This window comes from Balaenoptera physalus (genome assembly GCF_965194825.1).
Source record: "Balaenoptera physalus genome assembly, chromosome: 15".
Taxonomy (NCBI): Eukaryota; Metazoa; Chordata; class Mammalia; order Artiodactyla; family Balaenopteridae; genus Balaenoptera; species Balaenoptera physalus.
In genome coordinates this window covers 84680479-84704937 of record NC_138894.1, presented here as the reverse complement: position 1 = coordinate 84704937, position 24459 = coordinate 84680479, and the positions used below count along the sequence as shown (strand labels likewise).

Genomic DNA, 24459 nt, shown 5'->3' with positions numbered 1-24459 from the left:
TGGTCTATTCCTCCTCTCTTCCCCCACCTCTGTCCATATTCTCTTTGGCAAATTGATGAACACATAACTGATTGAATTAAAGCTAATTTTAGTTCCAAAGCCATTAGGAAATAAGATCCTGGGGGGAACTTTAAGTAATTTCATTTCAGCTGATTAAGATGTTTAGATAGAATGCATCACATTTAATGTTTGGAAACGCTGTCGAAGTCAAAAGCACACTAAGTACACTATGTCCTACGAGCTAACAAACTGGTGGTGGTATCTATATAAAACTTTTGTTAACTCAGTAAAAAATCCTTGGAAGCTTTCTTGATTCCCTAGTCATAACAGAAAGGTCTAGAATCTTTAGGCATCTGTGAGATGAATTCCCATCCATGAAAGATATGTTCGCATTTGGTTATTTTTACATTTTGCTCAACTGACTTAGACCTAGATTTGTTTCTGAGCCTGTTCTTCTCCCCATTTTGATTTTAGTCTTATTTAATGATTTAGATTCCCTACATTTCAAGAATGATCTAGACAGGTATGCAGAGTTCATTATCAGCCAATCCCATGTGACAGGGAGTAAAGAGGGCCTCAAGAAAGATCTTAAGTTCTGTGCGAAAATAATATCATGTCCAGAGATACATAATCAGGCACTTTACAAATCATCACTAGCTACTCTTTACGTTCCAAGCCTATACAAAGAAGATCAGATCGATGTTGCTGTCCTCGGGGTGCTTACAGTCTTTTGTAAGATACAAAATAAAGACAGCTAACATTTCTTAAGTTCTTCCTATGTGTTAGACATTTCTCTAGGTGCTGGACATGGGCTATTTCATTTAATACTGACAATTGTCCTAAGAATAGGCACTATGATTACTCCGTTTTAAAGATTAGAAAGCTGAGTATGTAAAGTCATTAAGTAACTTGCCCAAGATAGTTCATGTAAGATGTTTTGGAACTGGGGTTTGAACCAAGTTAGTGGAACTGTAGGGCTCTTGCGTATAACCACCGTCAGATCCTGCTTTATGGAAGGATGATGTGTAATTTTATATGAATGAGGTTTGTGCAATGTTCTTTGGGATAAGAAAGGAGACAATATCTGCCTTTGACCAGAAGGCTAGGGGAACTGGTGGAAAGAGTTCACTTGTGTATCAGTTAAGTCAAAGTTCCATGAATGCTGGCCATGATGGAGAGGAGGCAAGGAGCCACAGCGGGTAGCATTGGGAATCTAGGGGAGGCTATGTTCAGAGCCCCAACTCCCCCTTCCTAAAATGCTTCCTCTTTACTGGGGACATTCTTCCAATCTGTCACCTTTAAGGTAGCGTTTCTGTCACCAGAGTGCAGTGTAATGGACAGAGAATTTGCTGTCAAAAAGATACAAGTTCAAATCTCCACTCTATAATTTGCTAGTTTTATTATCTTGAGCATATTTCTCCAAATCTCTGAATTTTAACTTTATCATGAGTAACATGAGGATGTTAATACTTACCTTACAAGCCTGTTGTGAACATAAAAGACTAGAGGAAGAAATGGCTAAGATATGACCTACCAAACTCAGTGCCTGCAGTGTAATGTGTGCCCAATCAGTGGCAGTTTCTCCCTTTTAAACGCTGCTCTCAGGAGAAGTTTTTACATCGCTCTTTTGTACATCAGTACAGTCACATTCCAAACTAGATTTTCCTTCTCGAAAGTGCAGCTGAACACCAGGGCTGACCTTTCAGTGGCTTCTTCCCTTCAAGAGATTTCAAATGTCAGAGATCTTACTAAGGATGTTTTCTTGGGGAATACTCTAGAGCTGTGAAATTCAACTGCAGAGCAGGCAATTTTTCTGTTAATTACTCAAGGCTTAGGGGGTCTTCTAATCTGTGAGATAGTCCTAAACACTAAGGGGCAAAGGAATGGAAGAGCTGAGTCCCAAGAGATGTTCTGAAGGAAAGCGAAACCCAACAGCTCTGCCATACCTCTGAGCTGTAATGAAAATGTGAGGGTCTGTGGTCATCTCAACTCTAATGTGAAGTTTCCATCTCTCTGAACAGTGATGCAAGGCACAGTGTTGTTCTACAAAAATGCTCTGAAGTTGCAACATTTCCAATTACCTCTTTCCCATCAGCAAGTGAGCAGTTTTGGTGGTAATCAATAAGTGCAATTAGAGAATCAGTAGTGAGGGACCCATCCCTCACCATAATGCCATTCGCAGATCTTTGCCAAGCATATGGAAAGTATTTTGATCGTCATTCCAGTTACTTGAACAGGTTTATTTAGTGTTAAATTCTTCTACTTCCCCCAAACACCCAAACACTTTTGGGATGTTGAATCCCAAAGATCATCAGATGTAATTCATCCAACTAACATCTTTCCTTTCAATTTATTTTTTCTCTCACCATCTCCTCCACTGTCTCCCCCTACTCATATTCCACCCTCTTTCTCTTTTTTCTTCTTGTTTTGAGAAAGGATTAGTGTGGGTGAAAGCCATTTTTCTTTCTCCATTCAGATTCCAGATCTTTGGTGAGACTAAGTAAGCTGTATCTAATTCATAGAATTTCAAACTGGCTTAGCTTTCTCAGGTGCTAAATAAATTATTTTTCCTTAAAAATACTTTTATTCTAAGAATACTCACTAAGCACCTTGTGGGTGCTTTCCAGGGATGCAGATGTGTGCATCATGCATTGTCTGTTCTGAGAGAGCTTGCAGCCATGAAGGAAGTGAAAATTACTAATAAAATAAAAGGGGAAAAGAGATACAGGGAGATCAACAGAGTGTTAGTAATTTTTGCTGGACAAGGCACTATTTGAGCTGGACCTTGAATATTTACTGAAACTAATGAAATGGACACTTTGTGGTCAAGATACCAAGGAGGGATGAGTAATTAGAAATTATCCCTTCTGTCCAACATAGAGTGTCCAAGTTGTCTCAAGCCCCAGGTGCATAAAGGGAAACAGTGAGAAATAAGGATTGAAGAGGAAGATTTGTGCTGATAGATCCACTGTACTTTAAAAAAAGGATGTGCAACAGGGACCTCTCCTGCCCACCCGACCATGGGTGTGTTCTCCAAGCCAGTCTCTCTATCGGTGCTCCCTTTGATGTGATCTGTTGAGGGACAGATCCACTGGGATGCAGTAACCATATAGAATTGCTCAGTGTCAAAGGATTACTGGGGAAAACATCCAGAAGGAGAAATAGCAGAAGGCATGGTATGGGGTGAGAGCCAGGTTGATGCCATATTTTGCCCCCCACCCCAGCACTCCTATGTGATCCCTCAGCCCCAACCTGTTGCAGTTTTACCCTGGCCGCTAAAGAGAGGTCTATTTTGTGATAGACGAAAGCTGTGATTAGGAAGAGGAGAACTCTGGTGATCTTGGAATGTTTTCTTAAGACAACAACAACAACCAAAGGTCAATTTGATCATTGTCAGAACATGAATTTGCAATTAATAATCTGAAATTAAAGACACTGGAAACATTCTATGTCTTTTGAATGGTGTTTTGCATTCAAGGTACAGTAACACATCTTTTCCCAGTTAAAAAACCTTTTTGACAGATTGATTGTTTACATTGATTAAATACATCAAATATCAAAGCTAAAATTTATGGGTAGAACTCAATGCATCATAGCAAAATCACCATTTTCATACACTAAAGTGTATTGGGGCGATGTTTTTTCTTTTAAAGAATAGTATGCAATGCTCGCGTGTGTATGTAGTGAAACCAATAAACACAATGATACCAATAAATTCGATTTGAGTTATTTAGTACTTTCAATAAAGAGCAGGTTTGGGAAATAAGTTATTGTAATAGATAAACATATGGACAAAAGAGAACAACTTGTGTTGATTATATGCTACAACTCATTTTAATGTTTATTAATGAAGTATAGTAAGATTCCTATCTGTTAATATATTATTAATAGACATTGAGAATCTGTGTATACTCATGGATAATCTAAAATTCTCTTTATCTAAAAATTTATTTGACTTAGAATTTTTAAAAATTCAGACTGGTTTTCTTTTCTATTAAGCCAAGTTGGTAAGGCCTACTATTCAACACTATTTTCCAGATGTCGTGTCAGATATTGAAGGAAATAAAACTCATAAATAAATTCAGTTTTATTGTTTACATAGATCAATAAGTTGGCTTAACATCAATAAATCCTCTGGAAGGCAGTCAGAAAGGTAAGTGTTTCCTTTATTAGTTAAGGAAATCGGTGGTGGCATGACCCAATTCTTTCTATAGGAAAACTACTGAATGAGGCTTCTTTCAGACATCAGTTATAGAGAAAAATTCTGGGGTATCATGTTACTTTTTAAAGAATAATCTAATAAACTACTAAGAGGAATAAATATGTTTTCTTGTGTTTGAGAACAAAATTATTACTGTACATTCAATTAAAGTTCATGTGACCTAGAAGTAGTTTCTCTTTTCTTAAATGAAATACTTGTTCAAAGTTAATTCAAATTTTAACTTAAAAAAGTAGTTTTTCATTTCAGTTTGGATGTAAATAGAAAGGAAAAATTTTTACTTTTGTGGTAATACTAAGAAAAATTGAGATAAAATAATAATTATGCTTATCTGTGAGATAATTGAGGAGCAGTAGACAAAAAGAAGCCCAAATGAGTTGATTTGTAAAAAAACAAAAAAAAAAGAAGGTCTTTCTAGATGAGGAGTGAGTTGTGGTGGCTTCTTGGGGAATGCTTGTTCTGGGTGCAGACCAGTCAACTGAGGAGAGGGACTGCCAGAGAATTTGCCTGGATGAAGAGAGGCCGGCTGGATTTTCTGTGATAATCGAGGCAAGCAAGATGGATTGAAGCCTAAAGTCCCTAGAACACAATATTTTGTGTGGACTGAAAATTCTCCCTGCTTCCTCCTCAATTTTGTTTTAGCAGGGCAGTGGAGGTGAAGGTGAGAAGTAGGAAGACTTTGTCCAATTTTGCACTTTCTCATGGGGTCTGGAACTGAGTACCCTCCTATGTTAAGTTGAGAGGGGGAAACTCAGTCCACCTCGTCCTGGCTCAAATACATTTAAGACAAAAGAGTTTAGCCCCTCTCCCTCACAGGACTGTGTACTGAAGGTGGGGATTGGGACGTAAAGAGATGAGTTTAATCTTAAAAAATCTGAAATCTAATGCTAGTTTCAGATTGTATTAGTCAACTCAGGCTTTATAACAAAATATCACAGATTGGGTGGCTTAAAAAACAGAAATTCATTTTCTCACAATTCTGGAGACTGAAGAGTTTGAGATCAAACTGCTAAAGATTTGATGTCTGGTGAGGGCTCTCCCCTTGGGTTGTAGATGGTCACCTTCTCACTGTGTGTTCACATGGCCTTTCCTGTTCGTGTGTGGGGTGGCGGTGGGTGGATGAAGGGAGGAGAGCTTTCCGGTCTCTTTTCTCATAAGGACACTAATCTTGTCTGATCAGGACCCCACCCTGAGGACCTCATTTTACCTTAATTACCTCCTTATAAGCCCTATGTCTAAATACATTCACATTGGGTACTAGTGCTTCAACATATGAATCTGGGACGGGAGTGTGGGGGGTGACAAGTTGCCCCTACTTGTCCAGAAGGGCAGGGCTTCAAACCAAAGAGGATTGTTCTTGAGACTTAACATCTAATGGAATTGTCTTGCTGGGTTTTGGACTTGGTTGGGACCCATTACCCCTTCCTTTTTCCAATTTCTCCCTTTTGAAATAGGAATCTCTATTCTATGTCTTCCATTGCATTTTGGAAAAACACAGCTTGTCTGGTTTTACAGGTTCACAGCTGGAGAGAAATTTTACCTCAGGATAAATCATACCTCAAGTCCCACCCACTCCTGATTTAGATTATATTTAGACAAAACTTTGGACTTTACACTTGATGCTGGTATGAGTTAAGAACTTTGGGGCTGTTTAGATGGAGTGAATGCATTTTGCATGTGATAAGCACATGAATTTGGTGGAGGAGCTAGAGGAAGAATGCTGTGGATTGAATTGTGTACCCCCCCCCATTCATATGTTGTAGCTCTAACTCCCCAATGTGACTGTTTTTGGACATAGGGCCTTAAGGAGGTACTTATGGTTAAATGAGGTCATAGCAGTGGAACCCTGATCAGATAGGTTTAGTGTTCTTACAGGAAGAGACACCAGAGAGCTCTCTCTCTTGCTCTGTCTCCCTCCCCTGCCCCAGCACATGCACACGGAGGAAGGGTCATGTGAACACACAGTGAGAAAGTGGCCATCTGTAACCCAAGGATAGAGCCCTCACCAGATATCAGCCGTGAAGCACTTTGATCTTGAACTTTCCAGCCTCCAGAACTGTGAGAAAATAAATATCTGTTGTTTAAGTCACCCAGTCTATGGAATTTTCTTACAGTAGCCTGAGCAGACCAATACACAAATCAAAATGACTTTTGGTGAAATATGAATGAACATCTCATTACGTCAGCTGCCAAAATAGGAAAGAGTTTACATTCTCTGGGAGAAGACAAAACAAACAAACCAATGAAATCCCTCCCCCCAAACTTATTCTTCAAACTCCACTGTTTTTCATCACAGTGTTTACTATAAAATATAAGGAGAAATTTTAAAAATGGGACCCACAATTAAGAAACACACACAAACAGAAAACCTACGAATGACCCAGATAATGTCACTTGCAACAAGGATATTAGAATAGCTACTATAAATATGTTCAAAGTTTTACAGAGACATTAGAAAAGAATGATAGAGAGATAGGAAATGAAAACTATCAAACAGAACCAAATGGAAATTGTAGAACTGAAAAATATCTGAAATTTAAAAAAAATTAAATGAGATTAAGAACAGAACAAACAGTGCAGAAAAAATCATCAGGTTAATAGAAATATCTAAAATGGGAACACAGTGAGGTAACAGGATGAAAAATATTTCAACTGTGGCTTAAGAGAGAAAATCAAGTAGTGTAGTGTATGTGTAGTTGTGGAGTCCTGGAAGGAGGGGAATAAGAAAATGGGGAGGAAAAAAAATCCATGAAGAAATAAATAATGGCTTGATTTCCCCAATTTAATGAAAAACGTCAGTCCACAAACCCAAGATATGCAGCAAACCCGAAACAAGATACATACAAAGTAAAACACAAATAGGCACCTCAGGGATTTCCCTGGTGGCACAGTGGATAAGACTTTGTGCTCCCAATGCAGGGGGCCCGGGTTCGATCCCTGGTCAGGGAACTAGATCTCACATGCATGTGACAACTAAGAATTCACATGCCACAACTAAGGAGCTCACCTGCTGCAAATAAGACCCCATGCAACCAAATAAATAAATAAATATTAAAAGAAAAAAACAAATAGGCACCTCATATTCAAACTGCTGATAACCAAAATCCTCTAGGCAGCTGGAGAAAAAAGGATACATTATGTACCAGAGAGCACCAAGAAGAATGAGCACCAAGAAGAATGATGGGTGACGTCTCATCAGAAACAATGTAAGTCAGAAGACAACGCAATGACACCTTCAAAGTGCTGAATACCAAAATAAAACAAAACAAAACACTCAGTCAGGCTGTAATTCTTTACTAAGCTAAAGTCCTTCAAAAACCAGATGAGATAAAGGCATTGTCAAATAAACACAGCCAGGAGAATCTGTCACCAGGAGAATTGCACTACAAGAAACACTGAACGAAGTTTGCCAGGTTGAGGGGAAACAACATTGGTCGGCTTGAACAGCACCAAAAATAGTGAGCATGTGAGTAAATAGAAATGAATATTTTCTTCAATTTATTTAAAAGAGAATTGACTATTTAAAGCATAAACAGCAATATGTTATTGGAAGGGTTATAAGTGTTAGTGTTAAAATAAAATGAGTAATACCAGTAACTCTAAAGAAAGTCAGAGCATAAATGGAATTATACTGTTGTAAACTTTTCACTTTAAACATGAAATAGGGTAATGTTAATTAGGGTAACATTACCCTAAACATGAAATAGGGTAATGTTAATTCCAAGGTAAACTGTGATTTACTTAGTCCATAATTTAGTCCCTAAATAAACCAATAAAAATAAAGTTGTATAGATAAAAATCTATTGAGGAGATAAGATAGAATACTAAAAAAATATTAAATTGATACAAAAAGAAGGCAGAAAAGGAGGATGACACAAACAGAGAACAGAGGAGAAAAAAAACAACAAAAATAATTTCAAGATCACAGACTTAAACCCAAGCAGCAATGAGGCATTATAAAGAAATAAGAGGCAGGAAGATTGAAAAATAAAACTGTCTTTATTCACAGACAACATGAAAATAAGAAGGGTTCAAGAAGAAAAAATCTGCTAAATATGTTACATAAATTTAACAAGGGTAAAGATTAAAAAAAGAAAAAAATTTCTGTCCAGATTATTTATATAATGAATTTTCCTCTACATAGGTTACCATTGCCCTGTGAGAAATAAATGTAAAAATCCATTAATTTCTAAAATTTAACTGTGGAAGAGAAAATGTACTTTTAGAGAAATTGAGTGAATTTGATAAGGAAAAAGACTAAGATTCCATATTGCAGATATTATAGCTAATTTTATTAATAAGGAATTTTAAAATATTTTTATATATTTAAAGATGATTATTACCATAATGGAAACACATTGAGGTTTGCTTGAACAAAAAAGTCATCACCTAAACATTTCTCTTAAAAAGATTTTACAGTATGCACATTGTCATCTTATTTGTGCATCTTATGCACTTTGTCATCATCATCTAGTTTTAAGGGTTTTTTTCCACTTCATATTTTGTTCCATATTTCTACTCCTTTTTTTGATTTTTACTTGTTAAATGTTATTGACTGTTTTCCCATCTTGGAATACCAGGACCTACCTCTCTCTGTTTCTGCCAGTGTGGAAAACAAAACTCTCTAAGGTAACTTGCAAAACAATTAGATGCTAGACAGGACATACTCTTAGACAGATACACCTCACAGAGGAAGTAGGGAAGGTCTTTGGAGCTCCTCTCCTCCTAGATTTGGGGGTGGCCTCGAGAGCTGAGGTTGCCCTGAGGGTGGTGCCCATAGCAGGTTGTTATTGGTATACTGAGCCTTAAGTCAGCAGTGATTCAGGGAAGCAGATCCTGATCTTCAAAGTGCTGACACAACTTTCATGTGCACTGAGGTGGTCCTGGGTTATGATGTCCCAGGCTACCACACAAGCGGAAAGATGAAGAGGCAAATCCTTTCTGAGAAAAACTCAGTTTCTATCTGTAGGCTCACCATGGGTCAGGTAATGAGTTCACAATAAAAAAAATCACCAAGATTAAGAGATGACACTTCCTGTGAGTGAAAGCAGAAAACAGACATTGAAACTGTCAGATATAGAATGTAGAAAAACCATATAAGAAAAGTTTAAGGAAAGAAAGTATACAAGAACAAAGATGAGCAAGAAGCAAGAGACTCTCAGCAATGAACAAACAGATGTATTTTTTTAAAAAGGAACTTCTAGAAATGAAAAATATATTTGTTGAAATAAAAACTTTAATGGATAAATTGAACAGAATTAGACTCTACTGAGAAAAGAAATAGTTGAAGACAATTGTGGAAAATAAAGCTGAAATTTTACATAGTATTCAGCACGGAGAATATGGAAATAGAAATTATGAATTTAAAAGATGGGGGGACAGTATGAAATGGTTTAATACAAATCCTTTAAGATTATCAGAAGGAGAACATAACGAGAATGAAGGAGAGTTAATATTTGAAAGGATAATTGCTTCAAACATTTCAGAAATGATGAAAATCATGAATTTATAAAAACCAGAAAGTAGAATGTGTCCCAAGCAGAATAAATAAAAAATACTGGTTGTCTTATACCACCTCCAACAGAAACACTCTTTCTCTCCTCCCTTCACCCAAATATTTATAATCATAATTTTTGTTTACTTTGATGTTCATGTTTATATTATTATATGCATATATATAACTATATAAATATTGCTTGTGACTGACCAATGTGAAGTACTATAACTAATTTCTGTTCTTTTCCTAGAATCAATAATCGTCTTGTTTTTTATTTTCAGTTGTGAGCAACTGTCAATAATTCCATCAATTTTCTATCAATAATTCATCCCCAATTATGAAAACAATATATACTCCTCTCAAAAGAGTCAAATATATTCAGTGTATCCACTCCACTTTCTCCTCTTACACCTCCTACACCCTTTCCTGGACCCCATGTCTTTCTGCTCTGATTGATTTGTTTCCAGGTCTGCTGCACAGCTGTCATCTGGAGATTTTCTTCACTATCACTCTGAGCAAGCCCTTCATCTCTAACTTGCGTTGAACCTTGGGTTTTTTATATCCTGTGCCTTGCTTTTTTTGTTGTTGTATTCCTTCATTTTGGTAAATCACAGCTACTGGAAGCTTCCTGGGAGAGCTTTTGGGGGGTGGGTAATTTTTTGAGCTATTGCATTTGAATATTGTAAATATCTTTATTCTATTATCACACTAGATTGATGACTTACCTTGGTATAACATTCTAAGTTGAAAATCACTTTTTCTTTCTGGCTGCCACAGTTGCTATTGAAAAGTCCTGTATAATTCTGAGTCTTGATCTTTTTTATGTATCCTGTTTTTTGTTTTTGTTTTACCTGTCTAGATACTTTCAGAATTATTCCTAGATCCCTAGTGCTCTGAAATCTAACAACTGGATGGAATTATTTTTACTCATTGTGTTGGTCACTAGGTAGATTTTTCAATCTGAAAACATATGTTTTTAAGTCACGGGAAAAGTATAATTTCTTTGACAAATGCTATCACTTTGTAAATTTCTAAGAGTTGTGTCTTACTCCTTCTGTGTATTCTCTTACCTCTCTCTCTCTTTCAACAGCATCCTTTATCTTTTTTTCTCATGGTTGTAGTATTTGATTTCACTGAGAATATTTTTATACTTTCCTCAAAGTTTTCTTCTACTCTTTGCATTTTCTGGGGGGTCTTCTAAATTACTTTCATTTTGTTTGCTGGCTTTGTTCTCTGCGTTCATGTTGAGAGTTTTTTTCTTAATACATAGTGGTCCCTGGCTGTTACTCTCATATAAGAATGAAATACAATATGCTAAAATAGAGGTCAAATGGCATTTATTTTCTTCTCAATATTTTTCATATATGGTTTAAATTAACAACACAACAGGTATTTTTATATGTATACATTTATATACATACATTTTTGTATATGTACCAATGTAAAATTTTATAGAAAAAACACATACATGGTTGGAACAGAATAAAGAATCAAGAATCACATCCAACATGTGATAAATTAATATGTGACAAAAGTAATTTAATGGGGAAAAAAGATAGATGGTTAAATAAATTGTAGTGGTAAAACTGGCTATTTGGAAAAAAATTAAAATGGATCCTTAAATTGTACCATGTCATATCCACCACATGGCTTAAATACCTAAACATAAAAAATTTAAAATCCAAGGATAAAAGATACTTCCTAATTAACATTTCTAACCCAGAAGTGATGAGTAGTCATCTGTTGGATTAAAAATTTTAAACTTTTATATAGCAAAACAAAATCATCAGATAAATGACAGATTAAGAAAATGAACTTTTAAAATAGACAAGCTAAAGACAAACGAATGACAGGAAAATGGATAAAGGGTAAAAGAAATAATTTGCAAATCCAAATTTCCCCCTCACCCAAAAAAAAGAAAAAATGCTCAAATTCACTAGCAGTTACAGTAAATTAAAATGGTGTTGTATCACTTTTACCTATAAGCCTAGAAACATTAAAATGAACTATATCACCTGATATGGGAGGAGGTGTGAGGAAAATATCATATATTGCTGGAAGAAATATTGAGTGTTACAGACTTATTAGATGGCAATATGAATATTTATTAAAATTAAAAAAAATACATACATACATCTACCTAGCAATCCCAATTCCAATTTCAATTCTGGGACTCTAGTCTTTAGAAATAAATATATAGGGTATACATATATTCAAGGATGTTTATTTTCAGCATTTTATACTAACCCCAAATTGGAAGCAAAGTGATTGGCCATTGATTGTGGAATGGCTTAAACTATCTGTAGTGCAGGCACACTATGAACTATAATATGAGCATTAAAAATAATGAATTAGATCTATACCAGATGACTTTTATAATTTCCACAAGATGACCATTGAGTAATAAAAGAGGCATATATAAAAGTGTGGCTAATTTGATTCCATTTTTAGAAAACATTTAATTTTTTAAAGTTCCATTTATGTATATTATGTGTAGTTCTCTATCAGATAGTATTGAGAAAAACATGGACAGACATAATCTAAAGTTATAGTCATATGATGGATATGAAGCTCAGTCTCAAGATCTGACACTTCTAACCCCACTTAGATTTCACAGTCATATTATGCATGGACTTGTGGAGTCCTTGCTGGTTGGTGGGTTGATCTATGTATGTATGTATGTATGTATGTATGTATCTATCTTTCTATATCTATCTATCTATCTATCTATCTATCTATCTATTTCTGTATTTTCCAGCCTTTTGAGGTATTGGCTATGAGAGGGTTTTCTAGGCTCTCCAATCTTTCACATTGTCAGAAATAGAAGTCTCCCTGGGCTCTTCTTTACTAATAACGTTTGTAGGCATGGACCCTGATAGCTGGGTCAGTGATTTAGGATCAGTGATTCAATGTAGCCATATCTAAATCTCACCTAACACCTTGCAACTAAGACTAGGGATGGGAAACCAAGGCCTGAGCTGTCATGTTGACAATAGTGTATTTCTCCCATAAGACCAACACAAGGATATGTTGAAAGGCAGTCAAGAGGGATTAACCAAGATGGCGGAGTAGAAGGACGTGCTCTCACTCCCTCTTGCGAGAGCACCAGAATCAAAACTGGCTGCTGGACAATCATTGACAGGAAGACCCTGGACTTCACCAAGGAGGATACCCCACGTCCAAGGACAGAGGAGAAGCCACAGTGAGACGGTAGGAGGGGCGCAATCAGAGTAAAATCAAATCCCATAACTGCTGGGTGGGTGACTCACAGACTGGCGAACACTTATACCACAGAAGTCCACCCACTGGAGTGAAGGTTCTGAGCCCCACGTCAGGCTTCCCAACCTGGGGGTCCGGCTACGGGAAGAGGAATTCCTAGAGAATCAGACTTTGAAGCCTAGTGGGAATTGATTGCAGGACTTTGACAGGACTGGGGGAAACAGAGACCCCACTCTTGGAGGGCACACACAAAGTAATGTGTGCATCGGGACCCAGGGGAAGGAGCAGTGACCCTGGGGGAGACTGAACCAGACCTACCTGCTGGTGTTGGGGGGTCTCCTGCAGAGGCAAGTGGTGGCTCTGTTTCACCGTGGGGATAAGGACACTGGCAGCCGAGGTTCTGGGAAGTTCTCCTTGGCGTGAGCCCTCCCAGAGTCTGCCATTAACCCCACCAAAGAGCACGGGTAGGCTCCAGTGTTGGGTTGCCTCAGGCAAAACAACCAACAGGGAGGGAACCCAGCCCCACCCATCAACAGTCAAGTGGATTAAGGTTTTACTGAGCTCTGACGCCACAGCAACAGGGAGGGAACCCAGCCCCACCCATCAACAGTCAAGTGGATTAAGGTTTTACTGAGCTCTGACCGCCACAGCAACAGTCAGCTCTACCCACCACCAGAGCCTCCCATCAAGCCTCTTAGATAGCCTCAACCACCAGAGGGCAGACAACAGAAGCAAGAAAAACTACAATCCTGCAGCCTGTGGACCAAAAACCACAGTTACAGAAAGATAGACAAGATGAAAAGGCAGAAGGCTATTTACCAGATGAAGGAACAAGAAAAAACCCCAGAAAATCAACTAAATGAAGTGGAGATAGGCAACCTTCCAGAAAAAGAATTCAGAATAATGATAGTGAAGATGATCCAGGACCTCGGAATAAGAATGGAGGCAAAGATTGAGAAGATGCAAGAAATGATTAACAAAGACCTAGAAGAATTAAAGAACAAACAAACAGAGATGACCAATACAATAACTGAAATGAAAACTACACTAGAAGGAATCAATAGCAGAATAACTGAGGCAGAAGAACGGATAAGTGACCTGGAAGACAGAATGGTGGAATTCACTGCTGCGGAACAGACTAAAGAAAAAAGAATGAAAAGAAATGAAGACAGCCTAAGAGACCTCTGGGACAACATTAAACGCAACAACATTCGCATTATAGGGGTCCCAGAAGGAGAAGAGAGAGAGAAAGGACCAGAGAAAATATTTGAAGAGATTATAGTCGAAAACTTCCCTAACATGGGAAAGGAAATAGCCACCCAAGTCCAGGAAGCACAGAGAGTCCCATACAGAATAAACCCAAGGAGAAACACGCCGAGACACATAGTAATCAAAGTGGCAAAAATTAAAGACAAAGAAAAATTATTGAAAGCAGCAAGGGAAAAACGACAAATAACATACAAGGGAACTCCCATAAGGTTAACAGCTGATTTCTCAGCAGAAACTCTGCAAGCCAGAAGGGAGTGGCATGATATACTTAATGTGATGAAAGGGAAGAACCTACAACCAAGATTACTCTACCCGGCAAGGATCACATTTAGATTTGATGGAGAAATCAAAAGCTTTACAGACAAGCAAAAGCTAAGAGAATTCAGCACCACCAAACCAGCTCTACAACAAATGCTAAAGGAACTTCTCTAAGTGGGAAACACAAGAGAAGAAAAGGACCTACAAAAACAAACCCAAAACAATTAAGAAAATGGTCATAGGAACATACATATCGATAATTACCTTAAACGTGAATGGATTAAATGCCCCAACCAAAAGACATAGACTGGCTGAATGGATACAAAAACAAGACCCATATATATGCTGTCTACAAGAGACCCACTTTAGACCTAGGGACACATACAGACTGAAAGTGAGGGGATGGAAAAAGATATTCCATGCAAATGGAAATCAAAAGAAAGCTGGAGTAGCAATACTCATATCAGATAAAATAGACTTTAAAATAAAGAATGTTACAAGAGACAAGGAAGGACACTACATAATGATCCAGGGATCAATCCAAGAAGAAGATATAACAATTATAAATATATATGCACCCAACATAGGAGCACCTCAATACATAAGGCAACTGCTAACAGCTATAAAAGAGGAAATCGACAGTAACACAATAATAGTGGGGGACTTTAACACTTCACTTACACCAATGGACAGATCATCCAAAATGAAAATAAATAAGGAAACAGAAGCTTTAAATGACACAATAGACCAGATAGATTTAATTGATATATATAGGACATTCCATCCAAAAACAGCAGATTACACGTTCTTCTCAAGTGCGCACGGAACATTCTCCAGGATAGATCACATCTTGGGTCACAAATCAAGCCTCAGTAAATTTAAGAAAATTGAAATCATACCAAGCATCTTTTCTGACCACAACGCTATGAGATTAGAAATGAATTACAGGGAAAAAAACGTAAAAAAGACAAACACATGGAGGCTAAACAATACGTTACTAAATAACCAAGAGATCACTGAAGAAATCAAAGAGGAAATAAAAAAATACCTAGAGACAAATGAAAATGAAAACACGACGACCCAAAACCTATGGGATGCAGCAAAAGCGGTTCTAAGAGGGAAGTTTATAGCTATACAAGCCTACCTAAAGAAACAAGAAAAATCTCAAGTAAACAATCTAACCTTACACCTAAAGAAACTAGAGAAAGAAGAACAAACAAAACCCAAAGTTAGCAGAAGGAAAGAAATCATAAAGATCAGAGCAGAAATAAATGAAATAGAAACAAAGAAAACAATAGCAAAGATCAATAAAACTAAAAGTTGGTTCTTTGAGAAGATAAACAAAATTGATAAGCCATTAGCCAGACTCATCAAGAAAAAGAGGGAGAGGACTCAAATCAATGAAATCAGAAATGAAAAAGGAGAAGTTACAACAGACACTGCAGAAATACAAAACATCCTAAGAGACTACTATAAGCAACTTTATGCCAATAAAATGGACAACCTGGAAGAAATGGACAAATTCTTAGAAAGGTATAACCTTCCAAGACTGAATCAGGAAGAAACAGAAAATATGAACAGACCAATCACAAGTAATGAAATTGAAACTGTGATTAAAAATCTTCCAACAAACAAAAGTCCAGGACCAGATGGCTTCACAGGTGAATTCTATCAAACATTTAGAGAAGAGCTAACACCCATCCTTCTCAAACTCTTCCAAAAAATTGCAGAGGAAGGAACACTCCCAAACTCATTCTATGAGGCCACCATCACCCTGATACCAAAACCAGACAAAGACACTACAAAAAAAGAAAATTACAGACCAATATCACTGATGAATATAGATGCAAAAATCCTCAACAAAATACTAGCAAACAGAATCCAACAACACATTAAAAGGATCATACACCACGATCAAGTGGGATTTATCCCAGGGATGCAAGGATTCTTCAATATACGCAAATCAATCAATGTGATACACCATATTAACAAACTGAAGAATAAAAACCATATGATCATCTCATTAGATGCAGAAAAAGCTTTTGACAAAATTCAACACCCATTTATGATAAAAACTCTCCAGAAAGTGGGCATAGAGGGAACCTACCTCAACATAATAAAGGCCATATATGACAAACCCACAGCAAACATCATTCTCAATGGTGAAAAACTGAAAGCATTTCCTCTAAGATCAGGAACGAGACAAGGATGTCCACTCTCACCACTATTATTCAACATAGTTCTGGAAGTCCTAGCCACAGCAATCAGAGAAGAAAAAGAAATAAAAGGAATACAAATTGGAAAAGAGGAAGTAAAACTGTCACTGTTTGCGGATGACATGATACTATACATAGAGAATCCTAAAACTGCCACCAGAAAACTGCTAGAGCTAATTAATGAATATGGTAAAGTTGCAGGATACAAAATTAATGCACAGAAATCTCTTGCATTCCTATACACTAATGATGAAAAATCTGAAAGAGAAATTATGGAAACACTCCCATTTACCATTGCAACAAAAAGAATAAAATACCTAGGAATAAACCTACCTAGGGAGACAAAAGACCTGTATGCAGAAAACTATAAGACACTGATGAAAGAAATTAAAGATGATACCAACAGATGGAGAGATATACCATGTTCTTGGATTGGAAGAATCAACATTGTGAAAATGAGTATACTACCCAAAGCAATCTACAGATTCAATGCAATCCCTATCAAATTACCAATGGCATTTTTTACAGAGCTAGAACAAATCATCTTAAAATTTGTATGGAGACACAAAAGACCCCGAATAGCCAAAGCAGTCTTGAGGCAAAAAAATGGAGCTGGAGGAATCAGACTCCCTGACTTCAGACTATACTACAAAGCTACAGTAATCAAGACAATATGGTACTGGCACAAAAACAGAAACATAGATCAATGGAACAAGATAGAAAGCCCAGAGATTAACCCACGCACCTATGGTCAACTAATCTATGACAAAGGAGGCAAAGATATACAATGGAGAAAAGACAGTCTCTTCAATAAGTGGTGCTGGGAAAACTGGACAGCTACATGTAAAAGAATGAAATTAGAATACTCCCTAACACCATACACAAAAATAAACTCAAAATGGATTAGAGACCTAAATATAAGACTGGACACTATAAAACTCTTAGAGGAAAACATAGGAAGAACACTCTTTGACATAAATCACAGCAAGATCTTTTTTGATCCACCTCCTAGAGAAATGGAAATAAAAACAAAAATAAACAAGTGGGACCTAATGAAACTTCAAAGCTTTTGCACAGCAAAGGAAACCATAAACAAGACGAAAAGACAACCCTCAGAATGGGAGAAAATATTTGCAAATGAATCAACAGACAAAGGATTAATCTCCAAAATATATAAACAGCTCATTCAGCTCAATATCAAAGAAACAAACACCCCAATCCAAAAATGGGCAGAAGACCTAAATAGACATTTCTCCAAAGAAGACATACAGACGGCCACGAGGCACATGAAAAGATGCTCAACATCACTAATTATTAGAGAAATGCAAATCAAAACTACAATGAGGTATCACCTCACTCCTGTTAGAATGGGCATCATCAGAAAATCTACAAACAACAAATGCTGGAGAGGGTGTGGAGAAAAGGGAACCCTCTTGCACTGTTGGTGGGAATGTAAATTGATACAGCCACTATGGAGAACAATATGGAGGTTCCTTAAAAAACTAAAAATAGAATTACCATATGACCCAGCAATCCCACTACTGGGCATATACCCAGAGAAAACCGTAATTCAAAAAGACACATGCACCCGAATGTTCATTGCAGCACTATTTACAATAGCCAGGTCATGGAAGCAACCTAAATGCCCATCAACAGACGAATGGATAAAGAAGATGTGGTACATATATACAATGGAATATTACTCAGCCATAAAAAGGAACGAAATTGAGTCATTTGTTGAGACGTGGATGGATCTAGAGACTGTCATACAGAGTGAAGTAAGTCAGAAAGAGAAAAACAAATATCGTATATTAATGCATGTATGTGGAACCTAGAAAAATGGTACAGATGAGCCAGTTTGCAGGGCAGAAGTTGAGACACAGATGTAGAGAATGGACATATGGACACCAAGGGTGGAAAACTGCGGTGAGGTGGGGATGGTGGTGTGCTGAATTGGGCGATTGGGATTGACATGTATACACTGATGTGTATAAAATTGATGCCTAATAAGAACCTGCAGTATAAAAAAGCAAACAAAACAACTAATACTAAACTTTCATTGGGTTATTTGTATGGAAATATGTTAATATAAATGTTTCAGATATTACATGAAATTTCTAAAAATCTTATATTTGTATTTGTATGGAAATATGTATGGAAATATGTTAATATAAATGTTTCAGACATTACATGAAATTTCTAAAAATCTTACATGTTCTGGTATAATGTTATAAGTAGTAATCCTAGTTATTACTTAAAAATGTATATCTCAGAAATAACTAATTTTCTTGTCAACTGCATTATTATGAACTTTCATCAAATCTTTTACCGTGGTCATTTTTAAGTCTTTTGTCATTTACAGACAGTTCTGGGTGTACTCTGATGATTTTGCAAATATGTTCCTATAAAAGGGTTTCATCTTCAAGAAATTCATGGAAAAGACTCTGACAAGTACAGGTTTCTGGTAACTGACTGTACTGCTGAACTGAATGAATAAGCATTTTCAGAACTCTGATGAAAAACTGATGAACTCATAAAAGTGCTAACAAAAGATCAAGATAAAAAAAAAACAATTAATTACATGGGACTGAGTGAACTGATGAGGATGAGTATAATTTTTGTGACTTTCTGTCTGAATTAAAAAAAAAAAAAAATCCCACAAGGACTCAGAGGCAAAGAATATACAAATCAATTTTCACTGCAAAGTAAAGGAGCTGTTACAGTGGAGGATTACTGGACTGAATGTCAGTATTATGACATAGTATGAGTGTGTTTCATGTTTGGTAATTGCAATCATTCTTGCTTTTGTTGTAGTCATCCACGTACAATGCTTGGTGTCAGTCTATTTATCTCTTGTAAAAATAAAAATAAAAAAAAAAAAAAAAGAAAGGCAGTCAAGCCTTTGGGGTCAGGCACATCTGGGTTTGATTTCTGACTTCCCACTTTTTTCAAGAGTGTGAATTTCTCAGATTATTTCACTTCCCTGAGCTTGTAACTTAATCTATAAAATGCATATAATCATGCCTATCTATTGTTCCTATGATAATTATTCCCAACTGAAAATATAAAGTATTTATCACTGTGTCAGCACAAAGTAGCCCCTCAAAATGGCAACTAGGAAGTATGGGTCTGTCCTTTGGCATGTCCCCAAGGTGGTCTATTCTAAATATAGGTGAGAGGTAAAGTTGTGAAATGAGGTGGGTGTCCATACTTTCCTGATGAAGAAGGAATATTTTGGGTACTACATTTTTAAGTATTTATCTATTTTTAGTTTATTTCTTTTTTAAAAATTTTTATTGGAGTAGAGTTGATTTACAATGTTGTGTTACTTTCTGCTCTACAGCGGAGTGAATCAGTTATACCTATACATATATCCACTCTTTTTTAGGTTCTTTTCCCATATATTTACAATAGCCAGGACATGGAAGCAACCTAAATGTCCACTGACAGACAAATGGATAATGAAGATATGGTATATATATATATATAATGGAATATTACTCAGCCATAAAAAAGAATGAAATCATGTCATTTGCAGCAACATGGATCTATATTTTGAGATTAGATTTATTTATTAGATTTATGTAGAAGAATCCTTCAGCAATCCTCGGCTCCTCATGAAATCTTGGGTAGGAATTTGTGCAAATGTTTGTTGCAACCAATCTTTAAACCCTCTGACTTACATTGCCCCTGGATTGACGGGCATCTCACCTCTCCAATGGCCTCATCACTGGGTTATGATCCTCAAACAAGTATGACAATTGGCAATAGCCTTTTTCGTGTGGCTTTATATGGAAAAATAAATGGTTTTCTGCCTCTTTTTTGAAATATGACTATGGAAATGAGTATACGTGCTACATTTCTGGGATAGATATTCTCAAAACCTGAGCTGCAGTGATGTGGATAAATAACTTAGAGGTGTAATAACGTCTTTCATATCAAAGAATCTGAAGTGATTTTCCAAGGATATTTCAAGGTGGTTTATCTACATCAAAGTGACTAAAGAAATAAAGTGTTCTAACAGTAGGCCAATGCAGCAAATCACCATTCTCTTTGCTATAACTTTCGGAGGAAAAGAGTTTTGGATTAAGCATAAACAAGTGAATTGGATAATGCTTTCCTTGGGAAATTGCCTTTCATCTTTCACTTTACATAAAAATTATTTTTCCCCAATCAAAGGAGTTTTTCAGGTGGAAAGATAGTATTTATGAAATACAGGGTAAGGTAATAACCCATTCTTGTGCTGCTTAGAAGGTGATTAAAAACACTCAAAATATAACTACATTTTGGTCTTACAGGTTGCAATATTATGCATGTGTTGACCTGTGAGTAATTTCCTCTTCTTGGCCATTATGTTGAATTAGTAGAATCCCCCCACCCAACCCAGACTTATTAAAAATAATAATTACTGAGAAACTCATTTATGCTGAATTCTGGAGACTGGAATGGATGAGACCTAGTCCCTTCTCTGAAGGAGGTTACTGAGAAGGGCAAGGAGCCTAATGAACAACCCAGAGCTGGAAGAGACTAACCTTAGAGAAGGGAAATGGTTGAGGCTTCATGGAGTGGTGGTATTTAAGCTAATCCTAAAGAGTAACTAAGGCAAAGGCAAGGGGAACTTTATTTTAAGAAGGAGCATCAGGCATAAATCCAAGGGGGGCTATGAGACCTTAGTGAGCTTAGGAATATGAGACCAAGTTTAGTTCAATTTGCTAGAATTAGGGGGAGATACAGCTCAAAGACAACGTGAAAATAGACAACCCTAAATGACAAGCTTAGTATTTAGGAGCCAGCAGCAATGTGACATGATCAGATCTGTGTTTTGGAAAGACACTTATAGCACTGTGGTAGACTGCTTGGAGGATTTTCAAGGGATTTAAATAAGATTTAAACACTGCAAAGCACTGTACAGACATTGGTTGTAAATATTATGTTATCATCAATGTTTTGTGTGGTGAGAGAGATCAGAGATGAGAAACTTCTCGAATTCTTCTCCTTGGCAGGGGCTAGGGCTTTCTAGTAAACCCCACAGAACTGGAATGGAGACCACACAGGGCTGTTACCCAGAGGAGGATTGTCAGGTCACGTCCAAAGGCTTTCCTGAGCTAACTTTGTATAACACACCATAGATGGATGAGCGAAACCAAAGGCACCCTGGAAGCAAACCAGGAGTTGAGACTTAGGACCAACACATGTCAGTGAGTAAATCACAGAGATTTCTGCAAGAAATAGCATCCAAACTGGCAAAAACAAGAGAAGGTAGACAAATCCCAGAGGGGAGAGTCTGACAGCAGGATTGCTATTATTATTATTTTTTTAATCCCCATATATATTTCTTGAGCACTTCTTTAAATGGGTGAGGTCCAAATAGGCAGACCAGGGGAGAGATGATGAAGGCTTGAGCCACCAGCAGCACCATGGAGGGTGAGGAGGAGACAAAAATTCCAGAGATATTAATGAGAGTCAATAGCTGACTAGATATGAGTGAGGAGTTGATACTTCTGAGTTTTTTGGCCTGAACAATTTGGACAAACAGGAAAACTCGAAATAGGAATTGAGTAATATATTCAGCTTGGAAGATGCTGAATATCTGGAAGAAACTGTCTAGGTAGGAACTGGACATATGGGGTTGAATCTCAGGGGAAAGTTTAATGCTAAGTATAGAGAGGAGAAAAGAATGTCTCAAACCCTGTGACCACAGTCTCTAGTATCTTCCTCCATGTCAGTCATGCACTAAGCTCCACAGCTGTGCTGTGGGCTATGATCCAATAGATCCATTCTTGCGGCTCAAGGAAAAGGGAACATGGAACAGAGGGAATAAGAAAGGAAGAGCATGAGTGATCGCCTGCAGATGTGCACACAATTCCACATCAAAGAGGCTGTTTTGGTAGAGACAGACATGTACAGTTCAGATGCAGCAGGGCCCTTGCGGTATTTCTTACTGTGGGTGAGAAATTGGAGAAATTGTCCTTATAATCTCCTGTGTTTGGAGATTCTGCCAGTCTGCGGTTCTCTGCACAGATGCAAACCACTGCCCAGAAATGATTCCACCAAGCCCTGTGCAGGAGAGGGGCAGTGCCCCCTCAAATCACACAGACCACCTCTGGGATGGTCACTCAGACCAAAAACATACTGGAATACAACAAAGTTTCAAACCACTTGTTTAACTGGACTTAGCCAGAGAATTGAGGCAAACTGGAAATTAAGACTTTAACATCTTCCTACAGGGAAAAGGCCATCAGAATAATGGAGATAGGATTTTGTACCCTGTTTACCTCACAGAGCTGTCGTGAGGATCAATTTTCAAAATATATATGAGAAATTCTTGGACATGGGAACAAGCTAAGGAAAATTATGTTTATTATTCATTGTGATGGCGTAGATAAAATCTGGCAAGAACTTGTTTGCTAAACCAATATTTCTTTGCTTCCCACAGCTATGTACTTATATTTAAAGAAAGAATCTAACCAAGAAGACTAAGAACAAGAAAAAAATTATTTTTTAAATAGGCAAAATTTACCTTAAAACTCAGTCCCTACACCGGGCAATTTATCAAAGACAGCTGTTGTGATTGAAGGTAGAGGAGAAAGTGTTTGGGCTTCATCCTCAAATTTTAAGCTGCATTGAGATCTATGGGTATGAGTTTGTGTGTGTTTGTCTGTCTGTCCATGTATCTCTGTGTGTGTGTGTGTGTGTGTGTGTGTGTGTGTGTGTGTGTGTGTGTGGAGGGGGTCAAGGAGGAGCTGGTTATAATGAAGTTGGATGGCCTCCCATTTGAACTCAACAGGAAGAAATGGGTATGGCTGAGTAGAATTAGGGAAGGAGGACAAGCTGCCACGTCTTGAGCTCTGGAACATCTGTAAACTCAAGTTCCAGAGGATTAGATCTGAACTTTTGACCTAGGGTGGACAAACTCCTTTTCCTAATTTTAGTGCTGTTTTTGAGATAGAACTGACTTTGCACAAGAGGGTTTAAAATGACTTGAGCTAGGAAAACACACACACACACACACACACACACACACAAAACGGGTCTGTATTATTTTCTTGGGTCCTGTTTGTCCTGGCTTGACCAGATGCTCTGTAATGATTTCAGAAAAGAAACTTATCACATTCCAAATGCTACCAAGTACTGTAACACTTCTGTTTGGATGTGTGTTGCGAGTGAGGGCAGTGGCATTGGGGAAATAAAGACAAATTCAGATAGAGCTAGATTATTGTTAGTAATATGCTTTTACCCTTCTACAGGAATGGTGAATTAATGGAAAATTGAGACATTTCAGCAGCTAACAGACGGTTTCCTGGATGTTGGTTAGACACTTCAAAATATATATGTCAAACCTTGATGCATCATATTCTGCCCAATCCCCAATCCTATCCCTGCTCTAGTTAATGCGTGGCTCGTTCCAATGAATGGAACGAAGATCCACCAAGGTGTTTGTCAGTTCAGGTAATTAAGAGGTAACTAATTACAATGGTAGAGTCTGAGGAGCTTGGGGAATGAGCAAGGTCACATAACAACTTATATTATGGGAGAAACCATACATGAACTTGGAACTATTCTTTTTACTCTATCCCTAATGTCAAGACATCACTTTATCTTGGGTGGGAAAAACTATGATGGTTATAGCTTAGACTCTCTTTCTTTATTCTCTTTTCCTACTCAAGATCCTTATATATACTACCAGAATAATCTTCCTGAAGCTTAGCTCTGTTTCACACGTCACACTGGTCTAAAAAAATAATTGATTCCTTAGTGTTCAGAAAAAATCCAAACTCTTG

The 24459-nt window shown here is 37.2% G+C and overlaps 1 long non-coding RNA gene across 1 annotated transcript; it reads left to right on the top strand.

Moving 5' to 3' along the window:
* Nucleotides 1-12061: 12061 nt before the first annotated feature.
* LOC309643632 lies at nt 12062-23673 on the top strand. The gene is made up of 3 exons (XR_014253915.1): nt 12062-12753; nt 19569-23374; nt 23407-23673. It is a non-coding gene; the product is annotated as an uncharacterized lncRNA (long non-coding RNA).
* The last annotated feature ends 786 nt before the right edge of the window (nt 23674-24459 follow it).